This window comes from Ammospiza caudacuta, chromosome 2 (assembly GCF_027887145.1).
Source record: "Ammospiza caudacuta isolate bAmmCau1 chromosome 2, bAmmCau1.pri, whole genome shotgun sequence".
NCBI lineage: Eukaryota > Metazoa > Chordata > Aves > Passeriformes > Passerellidae > Ammospiza > Ammospiza caudacuta.
Window position 1 is genome coordinate 3527511 of NC_080594.1, and position 17105 is coordinate 3544615.

Sequence of the window (17105 nt, forward strand, 5' to 3'; positions counted from 1 at the left end):
TTAATGCCGATAAAATATCATCTAAGACTTACCAAAATACTGCGTATTTGTCCTGCTCTAGGTGGCATTAGCTGACTTGTGCTTGTTGTTTTAGTTTTGGGGCTTTTCCTGGTTTTTTTTTGGATGTTTGTTTGGTTTTTTTAATGTCAGGTGAAACATTACAAACATACTAATTCTCTTTTCTGCATGGTTTCATACTTATCAAACACTAAGTAAAATATCCTACCATAGCATGTGCCTAAACTACAGCTGAGTACTGCTGAGGGTGCTGCCTCACCCACTATAAAAAGACAAGGAAAGCTCAGAAAAGTTCAGATTTACTTCATGAGAGCTAAGAAATAACATCCTTATACTCATTTCCCCTCTGTTTCACCTTTTCCAGCACTCTTCATACCAAAGTCTGAGCTCTGTGATTAAACATTTGCACTGAACCAGCTATCTCATTTTTAAAGGATTTAGAACAAGTTTCATTTGCATTTATACCCAGTTGCACCCAATGAGTCTTCTTGTGAAATGTTTTTTATTTATTGCCAGAAATTCAGGGTTACTTGGGAGCCTTATTTCAGATAAGAGAAGAGATGTGGAGCCCAGCATTCAGAGTGCAGTGGGGCGGGTCAGTGAGTACAATAACGCTGCTCTGTGATCCTGCCAGGGATCAGCAGCAGGTTTGTCCCTTGGCCACGGTGCCTGGCACTGCCAGTGCTGCCTCTCCCGTCCTCTGCACCCTCCTGCTCTCCATTGCCCTCACACAGGCAGCCACAGCGCTGACAGTGAGAGACGCATTGCCATGTGTCACCTCTGAGATCTGGGCACTAAATGGGTTAAACAGCTCTCACAGAACGAGCAGGGGGTGGAAATTTAAATTTTCTTCTTTTTTCCTTATTTTTTTCCTTATTTTTTCCTGTTTCCTCCTCCTTTTCCCCCCTCATTTTTCCTTTCCTCTTTTTGTCCTTTCCTCTTTTTGTCCTTTTTCCCCCTTCTGTTTTCCCCTTTCCCCTTTTTTAAATTTTTTAAATTTTGGTTCTTTTTTTTCCCCCTTTTTTTCCTCTTTTTGTCTGTTAAATCTCCAAAGTGCTTCCAATCTCTCTAAACTCAAGGGTGTCTCTCCACTTGAAATGCTTTATTCACACTTTGTGCAGCAGTGTAGCTCAGATCCTGGAGTGGGTTCATCAGGCAGACACTAAAAGGGCTGGAGGAATTCTCCTGCTGGGGTTTGCAAAGGGGAAAGATGAATTTGGGGTTCATTTATGGGGATTTTAGGGAAGAGAGAACAACAATTCACAGTAGTGCATGGTGCAGAGATGGGTTCAGCTGGAAACAAGGAGTTCAGACAGGATATAAGGAGAAAATTCTTCCCCATGAGGGCAAGGAACAGGTGCGCAGAGCAGTTCTGCACTCTCCAGCATTGGAATATTTCAAGATGAAAATTATTAAAGCTCTGCAGAACCTCATCTGACCATATGGCTGCCCTTGGCCTCAGTGGGAGATTGAACTAGAGATATCCAGTCTGAATTATCCAATAAATCACTTTGTGCTAATGGAAAATACAAGTAAATTTATGCAGACAGCCTTGATTAAAAGGAGGAGATCAATTATGGAAGGAATTAACTGATGGATGTCAAATGAGAGATAAAGCTTTATTGTTTAAATTGCTTTTTCTGGCAATATTTGGACAGTTCACAACTGCAACAAGCAATTACAATGATGTTGAAACAGAATAAACTTGATGGGAAATGTTTGCTTGAAAGGCTGGGTAAAATCTCCCTTGGTCTGTGGTGCCTGCCAATGTTCTCTGTCATTTCTGACCTTTCCCTCAGTGCTTCTGCTCTCACCTCCTGCACTCCCCTGTGTGCCTGTGACACCTGAGGAATGGAATTTAATGCTGGTTTGAACTCAGTTCAGTCTCTGTGGATGCAGCTCAGGGAATGTTGGGCTGTGGTGCAACAGCAGGTGGCACAACAGTTTGATAGACTTCCACCTCTCAGGACCTTCCTCCCCAAAGATTCTTATTTTTTTCTTTTTATTGCTAACAAGACTTATTTAAAATTGTATTCATCAAGAGCAGAGGAGAAATATCTTACTCTCATGTAATCCTCATTGCACTTTCTATAGCAGGGCTGAGGGGAGGAGTCCTGGATGAATAATGGGAGTTTTAGACCAGGATTCAGTTTGTAGATAAAACTTTTTGAAACTGGGAAATACTTCAAAAGTGAAGTGTGTTTTCTTAGAAACCTGACCTTCCTCTGCTTGACTGGTCAAGTTGTAGGAAAGCAGTGCTGGTAACTCAGTATGACAATGTTATAACTTAATTTAATTATTAATTAATAGAGCTTTTACTGCTGCTTAGAAAATCTACTGGATCTTGTGCTATTAAAAGTTACTAATGACTCTTAACTCTTCAAAAGAGAAAAAATTCTCTGTGCAAAAGTGTATTCAATATTCAAAATAAAATAGGGAAGAATAAAGACAGCTGTGTATTGTTTCCCATGAAAGTAATCCCTTACTCAAATGTACCCTGGTGTGTGGCTTGAGGACTGACCAATGTATTCATTCTTGGGAGCAGGGACCTTTGAATTTAGATACAAATTCTGATTTGGGTTGCTGATATTGAATATGTTTTTGGTTAAAGTCTAATAAAAAAAATTGACAAATACAGAAGAGAGAGGAAATGGCAAAACCAGTTCATTTGATGCACGTATTTAATGCAGCCAATCAAAACATATTTAACCTTTATAAGAGCTTTAAACAGAGTTTTTTGTTGCCTCTCAATCTGAATTTTTCTGAAAAGAGTGTTTGGGAGAAATGTCTCCATATCAATGTTTTCTGGAGTGTTTAACAACAGGTGTTGTGCTCAACAGGAGGGGGAGCAGCATATTTTAGTGTCTTTGTTTAATGGTGATCTCATTCAGGCCTGAGGTTTTTAAGTGTTCCTACATAAAAAAAAAAGTTAAATAACAGGAGGAAAGAAGGCACTAATATTAGCAAGATTTCAGGCTGCCTCTTTAAACGCCTTTAGGAAGAGGCCTGGGTTAATCAGTTGTGCCTCACATAATGTGCATCATTAAATGATTTCATGGAATCGGCCTTGGAAGGGAAGGTGAGAGAGATCAGTTTAATTTTGCTGTATTATCCTCTTACAAAAGTTACAGAAAGGGAGAGGTGGAGTGGATTGAGAGCTGCTGCAAATCTGTGCTTGCTTTGAAGTGGCTGGAGTTGCAGCACGGCAGTTAGAACTCTCAAGCTAATTTTTGCTCAAAAATCCATTTCAGTGTAGTGGCTGCTCTGTTTCCATGTGAAAATAAGATCATTTCAGTGCCCTGCAGGTGTTTTCAGAGAAACCATGTAAACTAACTTCCTTTCCTTTTTTAAGTTTTCTCTTTCCTTTCCTTTTTGCCAATCTAGATTTTTTTTCTCCTTTTTCTACCTGTGGATGCTTTCCGAGATGTGCACATGGAAGTTCTGCCCCCTTAGATTGAGGGATTTGTGTCTCATTTGTAAATAATGCCTTCCCTTTCTGGGTGTAACTCAGTAATGCAAAGATACCAAGTTTCTCCTAATAAAAGGAAATAAACTCAAATTATGAAATCAGTGCTAGATCTGGTATGTGCATGTGGGAAATGTGCAGGCACATGACTCAGAATAAAAACAATAATGTTACCAAGAGCGGTAAGAATGGAAACTGATGTTAAAAAGGAGGGCTTTTATGTGGCTTGTGCAATGTGATTGCTGTACTTCAGATTGTGACCTTATTCTGAGTTTTACAGACCCCCACTGGCATCTCATTTTTAGATTTTTAGAGAACTGTTGCATTCTTGGATTTAGTTTTTAATCTCTCTTCAGAGTGTGATGGGCACCTTTCTTTCAGTGCCATCTTTCTTTTATTCCCAACATTGTAATTTTTTATTTTAAACACACACACAGAGTAGCTGCTAATTTCAATCCTTCACCTCAGATGTTTGTCATCTTGGTGCAGTAATTTGTTCTGTAGGGGTGGAACTGAGCTGGAGGGGGACATGACACGCTGACATGGTTTGGTTTGATCCCTGCAGGGCTGTGTGATGGAAGGACGCTCAGCCTGCTCGGGCTGGAGTAGTGCCAGCAGCACAACATCCTTTCCTTAGATCTCTTGGCAGAGGGAACAGTCAGTCAGACAACAGCCCTGCTCCCAACACTTGGTTTATTTTTGCTTGAGATGGGATTTGCTGTGCATAATCACTGATGTTGTTTGAACTCTGCCAAAGGCATCAAATTTTATCAGCTCTTAGCTTTAAGGTCAGCACTTCTGCATTGCACACATGAACTTGGAAACAGCTTGGCTGGATTTTTGACTCCTCGCCCCTTGCTTTGTCTGTTTTTTTACAGACACAGGTTAAGATCTTTGCTCTGTAAAGCCTTCCCAAGTGAAATGAGCTAACTGCATCCCTGTGAAACCTTGAAAATTCACTTGGCAGAGCATCTTGTGCCCAGGTCATTCAGAGGAGAGGCTGTTGGGGATGTGCTGCCATCCAGGCTGGGATTTCCTTGGGATGCTGAGCATGCCTTGCAGAGCTTGCCTTTGAGCCACAGGTGTTTGGTGCGTGGCAGGGCAGAGCCAGAGGGGTTTGTGAGCTTGCTGCTGCTGGGAATTATTGGCATAATCCCTGCTGTTTCAGTAGGAGGGAATTTACAGCCTGGTTGAGGCAGGGGATGACTCTGGAAGAGCACGGGGTGCCAAGGGGGGGATAAAAGGGAACTTGTGAGCATGGCTGAGTGCTTCTCTTGCCAGTGATACCTGGGAGCCCTTCGCTTCTGAACAGCACCAAGCCCTCACTGAAACAGAGAGTGCCATCTCCAGATTCTCAATATATAATTCTCTGCTTCTCGCTTAATTAAATGTTGTTAATAAATCAATTACCTCCTTGGATCCTCATGTGATTTCAGTCACATGAGCTGAACAGGGTTTTTTCTTTGCAGCAGTCACTTGCATTTTGATCAGTGCATTTTTACAGTGATGGGACTACAAGTTGCTCAGTGCTTTTGATGGCTTTGTTTACGGTTTTTATACAGTGAACATCCCCAGAACAACCAGAGGATGCTAGTTTTTAAAAGATAAACTGGACTATTGAGCTTTTAGGGATAGGAAAATTTGCACAGAATAGGAACAGTAAGTGTCTGCAAACAAATCCACTTTTCCCCCCATTTTGCTCTCATCTTTCCTTCAATTCAATTTCCTAAAGTTATGGAATGTCCAGAATTGGAAGAGACCCACAAGGATCATCAAAGTCCCACTCCCGGCCTTCCACTGACATATTTTCTTAACTTTAAACTGCATTTTAGAATGAACAAATTTATTCACAACAATGTCTCCAACCTTCCCACCAGGGAATTTTGGAAAGCTGTTTGCAGTGAGGTTTTTTTTGCACACTTTTTAAAACTTTTTCACTCTAAGTTTTGTGTGCAGTCTGGCACTGCTGATGTAAACTAAAATTATGGCCCCATTCAGTTAAAGGCTGTAAGTTTGTTTTAGGCTAAAACATTTAGAAATGTTTTAGGAACATTTCTTGTTCCTTTTGTGAACACGGGTGGCTGGAACTCCAGGCAGTGCTGCTGGTGAGATTCAGCCGTGAATTGTGAATTTCTTTTCCTGTCTGTGAGATAACCATGAGACAGAAAAATGAAATTTTGTCAACTGCCACAACTGCAACAGTTAGAGCACTGCTGGGAGAGCTGTGAAATGCTGTTTTGTGGCTCCTCAGCCTGAGTTCGCTCCATTTGATGAGCTCCTGCTGTTTTGATGAGGCTTGTGGTAACATCATGACCTTTTGTTGTGATGGAAGAGAAAATAATTCTGTTCCAGTCCTTGTGATCATCCTGCCTGCTCTGTGCAGTGCTCTCCCCACCTTCTGCTGGTCACACCTGCGGCTTCATCTCACAAAACACTTATTGTTTCGGTGCCCAGGTCACGTGTTGGTACAAATATCAACAAATACTCTCATTTCACCTCTCTTTCTGATGATCACCTCTTCACACTGGTATTTCTAGTGAGGATAGTGAATATTAGTCTGGTATTGCTGTACAGCCTGCAGGGTTTCTGACCTTGCTGTTGTTCTGGGGCTGATTTAGGGTCAGAATTATCCAGGGTCGCTGTCCCAAGGGCTCTGCAAGGACCAAGACACAGCTGCTGATTGTTCTTTGCCACTGTGTTGGAGAGAAGGTACAATTCAAATGTCACAGATCTCTAAGAAAGGAAGGAATTGATATCTATCATGTCCTCCAATATCTGCCAGCAATGCACTTTGTAAGCTGTCAGGTGCTTCATCAAAGATTATATGGTGTTGTGAAAGTTGCTTTTACATTTTCAGCATTGCTTGGGGTGTTTTTTCCCTTCGGAAGCAAATATTTCAATTGGAGCTTTTAGCAGCAGGAGCATCACAGGCTGCACAGTATCTTCACACACCCAGATCCCTTTCATCTGAGCAGCTCAGGTTCACATTTTGTATGCAATGTTCAGCTCTTATCACAGCTAATAGAATCAAGTGTTTGTGTTGCTGATGAACAGCTCAGGCATGTCTATTTTGAAGTAAATCCTGCGACATCAAAGACATCTAGAATGAGTAATATGCTCTTAAACTATGGTAATTAATTAACCCTTTGGGATGTGGCAGGGTGTCAGTAATTACCTGTGGAAAGCACAAATAATTGGAGCTGTTGCTCTGAAGTCTCAGAGTTGAACCTTGGTTCCAGTCGGTGGCTCAGGGTCTCCTCTTTAATATGCATCAGAATAATACTTCAGGTTGCAGAATATCCTTTGCAGAATATCCTTTCCACTTCTTAATTGCTTGTTTTATTTTAACCTCAGCTATGGAAAGGGCTTCATCCCTATTTCCTGAAACTATCTTATGCTTCATCACTGTTTCTATGATAGTTTTAGCCTTTAATTGAATTTCAAATGCCAGTGGCTCCGTGTGACCTGATCTCCAATAGTGTGTTGCAATCTTGAAAGTGCAACCCAGTCTCACAGAAATGAGGGAAAATTTTAATTTATAAAAACAGACAAATGTCCTTTTTTTCAGCTGGGAGCATGAAACTCAGTTATGTAGAGGAGGTTATTAAATATTGAGCATGTCAGAGAAAAGCTTGGAGTTGAATTTTTGTCTGGTCTTTGCCAAAGGAATTTCTCTACATTATGGTTATTTGCTGTTTCCCCTCCATTTCCAGGTATTTGTTTGGATGGGCAAATCCAGAGGCTGAGTGGCTTTCCATGTCCATAGTGAACAGTGTATAATGTAATCCAAGTATGTGTGAGTTACTTGATAAGAGCAGTTCATCAGCCATGTCTGATACATGATTTGTGCACTTTTAACTGTCCATTCATGTTTTGTTAGTTTTTCCTTTGGATGCATAGCATGTTTGTTCATAATAAGGGAATAATAAGAGGGAAGGCCTATCTTTGCAAGCCTGTCCCTGCTTCTCTCTGTTTATCTGCAGTGTTGGATTTGGGAAACCCTCCCTAGGAGAAATGAGGGAGAGTTCCAGCAGGGAATGGGAAATGCCACATATCAAACCAGGAACATCCCACCCCTTTAAAAGTAAAAAATTCCAATCCACCCAGGAAGTGGAAAACAGTGTGTGCAAGTTGCCATTGAGGAACTAAAGGCTTGACAGATTTTCCTGTTGAATCCGGACGTGGCACAGCCTTATGATGATAAACAATCAAGCTGCTTTGTTCTGAAATGAACTCTGAATGCAATTATTTTACACATTCCTTCCACCTACTGCATCCTCCATGATTTCAGGAGTGCATTTTGTTGGCATAGCAAGATGGGTACTGCAGGCAGCCCCTCCCTGCACAGCCCCTACCCTGCCCCGGGGCACAAGGAATAAGTGGATTTTCTGTTTATTTTCTTTGAGATAGGCTGTGCGTTTGAAATGGGCTGCTGGGGCAGCAAAGTGTGAGCATGCAATAACGCTTCCACAGAGAAGAGTATTAACTTTTCCAGGAATCTAAGAGCAAGCCCTTTTTTCTATTTTTTTTTTTTTCCTTTAAGAATACTAGTTTTGCCCAGTTTTCTTTCTTTGGTTGCTGACACTGCTGCTTTTACTCTGTCCATTAAGCACAAGGGGAAGCTCAGCTGGTGTTTGTTAATATTCTAAAATATCCCCATCCATCACTCCTCTTCTGAGACTGATTCACCAAGCAGGAGTCAGTGATTGTTTCCATCTTGCAGATAATAATGATGCTCTAAGTACCAGTCACATCTATGTTTCTGTAGCCCTGTGTCTATAGGTTGTTACTCTTTTTTTCTTAGACTAAAATGTGCCATGCCCAGAGGTGTGACATTTATATTTTGAAAGCAAATAATTGCTTCAGCTAAGATTAGTGTACTTCTTGCATTATAAACTGCTTTTTAATTCCTCTTGGAACAGCTGCAAATGCAGTTTTGCACAAATGCATTTGGTTTTGCTCTGGAGCCAGTAGGAATAATGTCATCACAAATGTTCTTGGGCTTCTGTTAAGGAATGCTGCTTGCAAAGAATACTTTGAAGTACTCATAAAAAATATGAGAGATGTTAGCTTAAAGGAGTAGATTGTGAGTGTGTGTGATGCCTCAGTTTTTAGCTTCTATATTTCTCACATTCTGTGCTGCTTTAGTGTGCAGTTCTGGGCTTCATATTGTGGGACGCTGAGCTCTGTGCACAGTGCAGGGAGACAGAACAATTCCTGCTCCAGCTGGGCACCAAGGACAAATGCCCCAAATCTCAGCCCCAGAGCACAAACACCGTGGGCTGGAGAGAGAAAAACAAGCAGGGTGGGACTGCCTGGGCTAAAGCTGGAATGGGACAATGAACTGCAAGGTGCAAATGGAGCAGAGCTGATCCCAGGGACAGAGCCCGTGCCCGGCCGTGCATTTTGGGGCCATTTTGGTTCATCTTGGGTGCAGCCCTGGCTGGGCTCTGGTGCTGCCCAAGGTGGATCCATGGAGGAGATCCTTTCCATAAATCCCTGCTTTATTCTTTAACTCAGTTGAACCTCTGTTCTAGGTCAGCCGTCACAAGGCATCATGTGTCTAAGCATTAATTCAGGGTCCGTGCTGGGTACAAATGTGTTCCTTGCTAACTTTATGAGAAGTGCATGAATTCCTTATAAAATACACCAGCATTGCAAGGTGAAAGATGCATGCTGCTCAACATTTCCTTCTGGGAGAAAGCTTTCTATTAGAGTGGGAATTCTCACTATTGCTATAGAGTGGGAATTTCCATTAAAGTGGAAAAGTCTCTATCCTATGCCTGCATATAAGCAGGGAGCCCTAGAGGTGGAAAAAATTTTGTATATGAAGTACAAATTACTTGAATTTTTCTTTTGACCTGGAGCACTCTGAATTCTGAGGTTTTCGGCTGATAGAACCTGCCTTTTGTCCGCAGGAAGGATAAAAAAAAATAATCACGGATTGAGCTACACAAAGCTGCTTACACCACGTTAATAACCTGAAGAGAGGCTCTGCAGAGGCAGAAGCTGCTGTAAAACCTTTGTGTCTGCAAAAGCTGGGCAGGCACACTTTTAAATGTGGGCTGCTGACCCAGAATCACCTGCTGTGCTTTGTTCTTCCCTGGCATTACAGGAAGCTGCTGTTTAATTAGGATGCAGGCCACAGAGTGCTCCATAAATTCAGCTCATACATTGCATCAGTGGTTTCACTCTCATGGAGTTTGAGGTTCTGCCAGCTTTACAGACTGTTTTCTCAGGTCATTAAAGTAGACTTTAGGCTCATGTTGTTTTCTTTCTGTTGGTTTGTTCATTTGTTGGTGGTTTTGTTGTTTGTGTTGTTTTGTTTGGGTTTTTTCCCCTGTAACTTTTTCCTTGGAGTTACAGAACCAGTGTGAGGGTGGGTTTATGAGCACAAAGTGAGGATGTCTTGCCTGAGTGATCTTCTTTCCATAAGAGACATGCCATGCTGCTCCAAATGATCCCTGGAAAAATTGCTGGGAGCTTTATTTCCAGGCTGAAAATCAATGTGCTGGTGCCACCTCTCCTCCAACCTCTCCACATCTTGTGCCTACCCTGATGTAACCTGTGAGAACACTTGTGAAAATCTCAATTTCTGCCTTGCCCTTGAATGCTTAGATAGGCTGCATTTCTTGCTTTGCTCCATGACAAGGAAGAAAATTTTATTTATGAATGAATGGATTTTTTTCATGTTGACGTAATACAAAAATATAAAATCATAAATGTCACAAGACAGGGGTGGAGGTTTTGAGGTTAGGAATAATTCGCTTTTTCATGTATTCTACTCTTGTACAAGAGTGTATTTAAATACGAAACCATGTACTTCTGTCAGTGTTCTTTGAGAGGGTGTTTTAATCTGTATCTTATCTTGGATATCTTAGAAGTTAAGGTTTAGGGCATGTCATAGTATCAGAACAGAAGGAATGTAATTCAGTGGTGTCAGAAAGGAGCTTAAAATAATAGATATAAAAAATAAAGTTATCCTAACAAAGATGTTCAGGTGTTAAAGTACAAATGCTGTTGTGAAAAAGTGACTGATGGAGCAAAGGCTTCAGAATGAACTTTTTAGCTCTGTCTTGTTGTCAGTGGGGGAAGGTGACTAAAGGCAAACAAAGATGGACATCAAATGCTTCAGCAGTGGATTTGTGGTCAAATTTCTGAATGCTGTTGTGCTGCAAAATAATTTAATTTGTAGCCAGCTGCCTATTTGTTTTTCTAAATTTTTTTTTACTGTTTGATAGTATCTAATGAAAATGCAGGAAGCTGAGAAAACGTTTTCCATTTCATCATTAGGAGTCAAAGGAATATGTAAAAAATTATTTCTAGGTGTTGATGGGGAAAAAATACCCCAACCTTGGGAACTCTTCAACACTGAGGAATTGGAGAAAATATTTTTATTTCTTGAGTTAATAACTGCAGAAAATACTCATAAACAGCAGGAATGTTGATTCACAGCAGGTATTTTTTTTCCACATTCCATTTTCTTCTTGAGTCCACACAGAATAATTGTTGCCTGTTGCTATTGTAAACCAAATCAAAATGGAGCTAGAGTGCAAGTTTCCTGATTGCTAAATAATTATTTTATCTAATCAGGCAAAGGATGTCCCAGCTCAAAAAAAGTCCAGAACATTCCCGAGGCTGTTGTCAGCTTAGTAAGGAACCTCTGGACTTTAACCAGCAGTAAAATAACATTCACTATTACAACTTCTACATTTTCTTGTTTAGAGAAAACAAAGGGAAACTACAAGTACAGAAAAAATATCTGTAGATATTTTGTTGGAGATAGAGAATGGTAAATTTGTATTTCCTAATTTGGTTTTTTTCCCTAAAATAAATTAAATTTTGAAAAAATTATATTAGTAATATGCGGCATACATGACATTTCTTTACCAGATTGCTTTTGAGGACATAACAAATAATTGGACTAATACTGCTCCACAATTGTAAATCTCATCTTTCAGTGCACCCACTTCCAGGTAAATTTAATCATTCCACTCTGCCTGAATAGCTGCAGCATGTTTAATGGCAGTTGGTCTTCAAGGATGCATTTGCTATCAGCCTTCAATTTGAAGGGTTCTTAAATCTGAAAAAGCAAGCAGTTTGCAAATTGATTTGGATGAGCCAGGTCTAAGTCAGTAGCTAGGAAATACTGATTTGATAGTTTTGGCAGCTTAGCTTTACCTGCAATTTCATTTCCTGTTCCATCCTGGGCTGTTGTAATAGTCTGCTTCACTGGTCCAGCTGGTACTGAAGCATTCAGAAGCCTGCTTGAACCTGGAGATGGGTTTTGGTATCCCTTGTTGTATTAATTTCAGGTTGTATTCCATGGCCTAAATACTTCAAATTTGTATTTTACTTTTTTTCCCTACCATAGTGTAAAATTGATTCCCTCCCCCCTGCTGCCTTCTGTGGCATTATCACAGATACATTAGGATTATGATTTAAAACATAACTATCTCCTTCAGACAGCTTGACTGTAGGATAAAACCACTTTACTGAGCCCTATTTATTTCATTAGAGTGTGCTGTTTCTTAGCTGATGAAGTGAGCTAGCAAGAAATATTTTATATTTAAGGTGAGGTGGTTGCTAAGTTCAACGTAGACATTGACATTGGCTCAAATGAGGTTCCAAACAGGGAAGTCATCATCTCTGGAAAGCTCCTGCCTGCAGCATTCACTCCTGCAGGAGGTCACCCAGAGACAAGTGGCTCATTTTTTAGAGGGCTGATAATATTATGATCACTGATAATGTTTCTTGTTAGCTGAGATAAAATCAGGTCTTTGGCTTGGGGATAAACTGAGTTTGAAATGCAATCCTGATAAGCAGAGAGCTTTCCTGTGAGGCAGTGTGGGACTAACTGTGGGATGCTCAGAGGTGCAATATTTTTCCCTGATATTTTTGCTTGTATTTGATACTATAAATACAAGTTTGTAATACCACTTGTGTCTCTGAATTCAATCTGTGATATGAATTAATCATTACTGACCTAGATATTTTGCTCTAGCATTCACTGTTGTGGATATATCAGTTAAAAATTTCAGGTGGATTATTCCAGTACAGTTTCCTCCTCTTTAGTGTTTTTGTTTGTTTGTTTTTTCTCTAATACCTTAGATTTCTGTGGATACCAACAACCATGTCTCCAAATATTCATCATTGCCAACAAACCTCCAAGTTAATTGAGAAATGAGGTGTTGAAAGCAAGTGATGTGTGTGCCCTACAGAGTGTGACAGGGACCCTGATTTTGTAAACCAAATGGTAACTGATTTTAATTAGCTAAACAGAAAAAAATTGATTTTTTTTTTTTATAATAAGGATGTCAGCATTTTAGTCAGGATGAAAATGACACTTCAAAGTACCTGTGGGGATTTGAGGGGGAAGAGAAGGTTGCAGAGGTTTGGACTAACTCAGAAATCTATCCTGAACTAATTTTCATTATTTGGTTTCCCCACAGTTTGTGGCTATTTCTGATAAGGTTTTAATAAAGAATTCTACATTAAAACCATTCAGAAATGTCAAAAAATATGGTCTCCTTATTTTAAAAGTTCTCATTTCAAAGATCCAGGATTCTGAACTTTTTCCCTTGATGATTTTTGCCAACAAAAGTCAAAATTGCGTTCCTCTCAGGTTCAGTAAAACATTCACACTTTCTCTCTCCACCACCCACTCATGTGGTGACAGAACTACATCAACAAATTGCATCAAATCATGACAAGTCTATATTTGAATACAGATATTGAGGGAATTATTTCAGGCGTGTAGTTTAATGATGCTTTTGGGCCTCTCAGAGTGATTATTGACAATGTGTTGTGATTGACAGTTTCTGCTTTGGGGTTTGTTGATTACCTGTGATGGGTTGAAAGGTGATTTGGGAAGTTTTGTTTGTTCCTCCATCTCGAGCGCTTCTCACTTAAAACTTAACTTTGAAATTAGCCTCCACAGATTTGCACAGCAGACAGAGATTTATCACAGGGACTAAAGGAGCTCATTTTTACATTATTGGTTCAGGGGAGGCAGGAATTCTCATGGCTTTGTGATTCTTCTTCTGCTGTTGGTCAGAAAAGCAGCATTGCTCAAAAGCTGTCGTGAAGGAAACAGAAACTGGTGTTGGGGTAGGATGACCTATGAAAACGGTCACATTTTAAATAACAGCAGTGAGTGATAAGTATGAATTTGAGGCACATTTCTGGTGGCTACAACATGTGGGCTTCCACTGAATTTTCAGGTGTGATTGAACAGGTTGACTTGGATAGGTAATGCATCACAACTGTAATTTCTTACTGCCTGGTATAGGCTGATCCTTTAATGCCCTGTCTGTGATCAATGTGGGCATTGTCCTAGCAATCCTGAAACCAAAACAGCTGCCAAGTTTTCCAACTATTTCTTGTCTCTTATTGTCCTAAAATGTTTTTCAGAAGGTATCTACATTCTTTGAAAGTATGGGCAAAATAAGCCTTAGTGCAGAGGATCAGGATATACTTTTTAATATATTTTTTTAATATAAGATCTGGTCTCTATTAATTCAAGCAGTTAACCACTGTTTCTTCCTGGTCCTTTTCTCATGCTGAGAACCTGATTCACTTGAAGCTGAAAAACACCAGGGCAGAATGGAAAATAATCACTAAAGGTGTTTATTTGATCTGTGGAATATTTTGCATCAAGGTGGTTTTGGTGCTAAGATTTCAGGTGAATTTAAGGAGAGGCTGGACAAATTCATAACAGAGAAATCCTTCAATATCAGTGAAAAGTGCCTGACCACAGATTGGTGGAGGGGTATTTTTATGAGATACCAATACGTACCTTGCCTTTTTCTTAAGTGTTTTAACCTTTTTGGCTACTGTCAAAGCAAGTTGTTTGGAATAAAATTTAACACATTGGTGCTGCTCTGTAATCCATCAAAATTTCAGCTTGCTTGTTTTGTAGCTTTTTTTAAAAAGTATAGTCTTGTAACCAGAAATTTTACATTGGGAGAAAAAACCCTACTCTCTAATCCTTTCTATATTGATTTTGTTTGCATGCTCTTTTTGTTTCAGTTCATTCCCTACTAATCACACTTTAATTTATTCCTTGTAGCTGGCATGTTGGTCATTTCCCAAAATGCCCATTTTCAGTTGTCTCCAAATGCCTGTAGATCAAACACATACTTTGCCACTGTCCTTAAGTTTCCCCCAGCCTAATAAATAAAATATAGTCTTTGTAATCCTGTTTTCTTTCAGTGGTAAAACAGAAAAAGTCTGAAAGATTTGGGATTTGTTATTTTTAATGGGGTGGGTTGCTTTGTGGGGGTTTGTCCACAAAAAATGGAAGAAAATAGGTAAATAAATTTCCACTCAGTTCCACATCTCTTGATGTGAATTCAATGTTGGCCTGTGCAGGAAAATCAGAATTAATTATTCAGAGATGTTAAAAATGCCTATGAGGTTGTCGTGACCTGTGCATATGTTTAGCCAGGCCCTTTTGCTTTTTTAAGGCTTTCTGGTGGGCATTATCCAGCAATCTAAACACAAAAACAAATTTAAAAGGTTGTTCACTTCCCCTAGAAACCCAGTTTGCTGAACAGAAGCATTCCTTCTATCAAGGAAGCCAGCACACAATGTTTAAGTGGCAGCTTAATCATGATAAAAATGGACTTTTATCATTAAGCAGGGGATTTTCAGCTAAACCACAGCATTTCCCCTCAGTTTTATTGCATTTAGTCCTTTTTGGGGATGCCCTTCCCCTGCCCTCTCTCTGTCTTTGTGGCTGGAAGGGGCTGCAGGGAGCTTTGTTCCCTCTCTGCCCCAAGCCTGGCCCTCAGCATCGATCTCCTCTGGGTGAGCTGCCCGCATTTAGCTCTGGGAAAATTAAAAATAGCCCTCTTGGCTGAAGGTTTTGCAAGTTTTGCTAACTTAAGGAATCTCTGAAAGTTTCCAGCTGGATTGATGTGTGAGAAAATGTGCTGTGGTTTGGCTCTCTTGAGCTAAAATGCTGAATTTTCCTTGAGTTTGCTGCAGTGGTGGAAAGCTTTATCACATCTATTATGTTACTATATTTTAATATTATAATTTCTATAATGCATCTATTTAGCTCTATTATGTGCTGTATCATTGCCTGTGTGCTTAAGGAGTTCTAATTTATATATATATATTTTAAAAAGTCTTTGAAAGTAGCCATTAAGCTTTAGCATGAACAGTGGGGTGGGTTTATGTCAGAAGCTACAATTTATATCTTATAAACTCTGACTTCATCTTAAATGATCTTTCTCTTTCTTGGGAAGTGCACACTATAACTTCAATGCAGAGAGCGCAGAATCTGTTTTAACTTAAACTTGTGCTGCAAATTTAATCCAAAAATGATATTAAAAATTCTGCTTTAGTAACAAGCAAAGCAGCCACCATTAGAAAGGAAAGTGTTGCACTGAACACTATATATGGAATAATTTGTTTTTTTCTCCCATTTGATGTTGCAAAACTCAGCTTTGAATAAGAGGCAATGTATGGCCCAGAACAAAATTAGGTGATTTTAAATTTGAAGACAACTAAGCCTTTATCTTCATATTACTATATGTAATATTAGATAGGTATTATAGCATAGTCATACTACAGTGTAGTATGTACTATATACATACAGTATATTACATATGTAAGACTAATATTACTATACTTTAATATTATAATTACTATATTATTATAATTTCAAATTGTGGTAAGTTTTGAAAACTTTTTAACCTTCTTTGGAAAGTCAGGAACTTTTCATGGGGCTTAGTTTAAACTTCTCTATTATAGTTACTCGAGGAAAGTAAAGGTGAATTGAAAATGAAGCCTGACATTCTAAATCCAAATTTTGGCATCAACAGAAATAACTTTATTTATTGCATTCAGTAGAACAACATAAATTAGAATCTCTGAAAAATTTTCTTATTTTTCTTCAGATGTCAAAAAGCAAAGTGAGTGAGTGTCACCAAACTTCACAAATCTGTGACTTTCTTCAGTAGAGTCCCCCACAAAAAGACAAACCAGAAAGGTAATAAAAAGTAATTTACTGAATTGTCCAAGTTGCCCTTCTCTGAGGAATTAAAATATTCTCCAACTTTCCCCATCTATTTATATGATGCTGTTTTAATTGCATGTCAGAGCCTTGGAAAAGGGTGGGTGACGAATTGCACCCACAGGAATCCTTGGCGCATAATTTTTTTTGGACTTTCAATTTGATGCAGCTCACTTGAGGCAATAAAGATGACATCTCTGGAAAAGGAGTGCATTACAGTCAACTTGATGTCATGATTATTAATCCCCAATCAATCATAGGACTTTCTGTCACAAGCTAAAATAAAAAATTAATACAATTAAAAATAAAAAAGGCACCAAGCATTTAGTCTTCCCACACAGGCCAAATATTTAAAGAGTACAGTGAACTTTCAGGTGCTAAATAATTGGGTCAAAGAGATTCCAGGTGAAATTACAATTCCTGGGTCTTTTAGGAGAATTAAATACAAAAGAGAATATTTATTTGAGATTTTTTTTAAGCAGGAGAGAGTGAAATATTATGACTGAATTGGTAGGAAGATTATCTTGAAAACAGAACCGTTGAATAATTACAGTAAAGAATAAGGAATCCGGAATTTGTTTTTGGTTTGTCCTCATG

The 17105-nt window shown here is 39.3% G+C and overlaps 1 long non-coding RNA gene across 1 annotated transcript in view; it reads left to right on the forward strand.

Annotated features, from left to right (window-relative positions):
• The window catches only part of LOC131554906 (uncharacterized), a 39782-nt gene extending 23184 nt beyond the window's left edge, over positions 1 to 16598 (forward strand). Inside the window, exon 3 of the long non-coding RNA XR_009274470.1 lies at positions 16393 to 16598. This is a non-coding gene — a long non-coding RNA (uncharacterized LOC131554906). The remainder of the gene's footprint in view (positions 1 to 16392) is intronic.
• Positions 16599 to 17105: the final 507 nt, after the last annotated feature.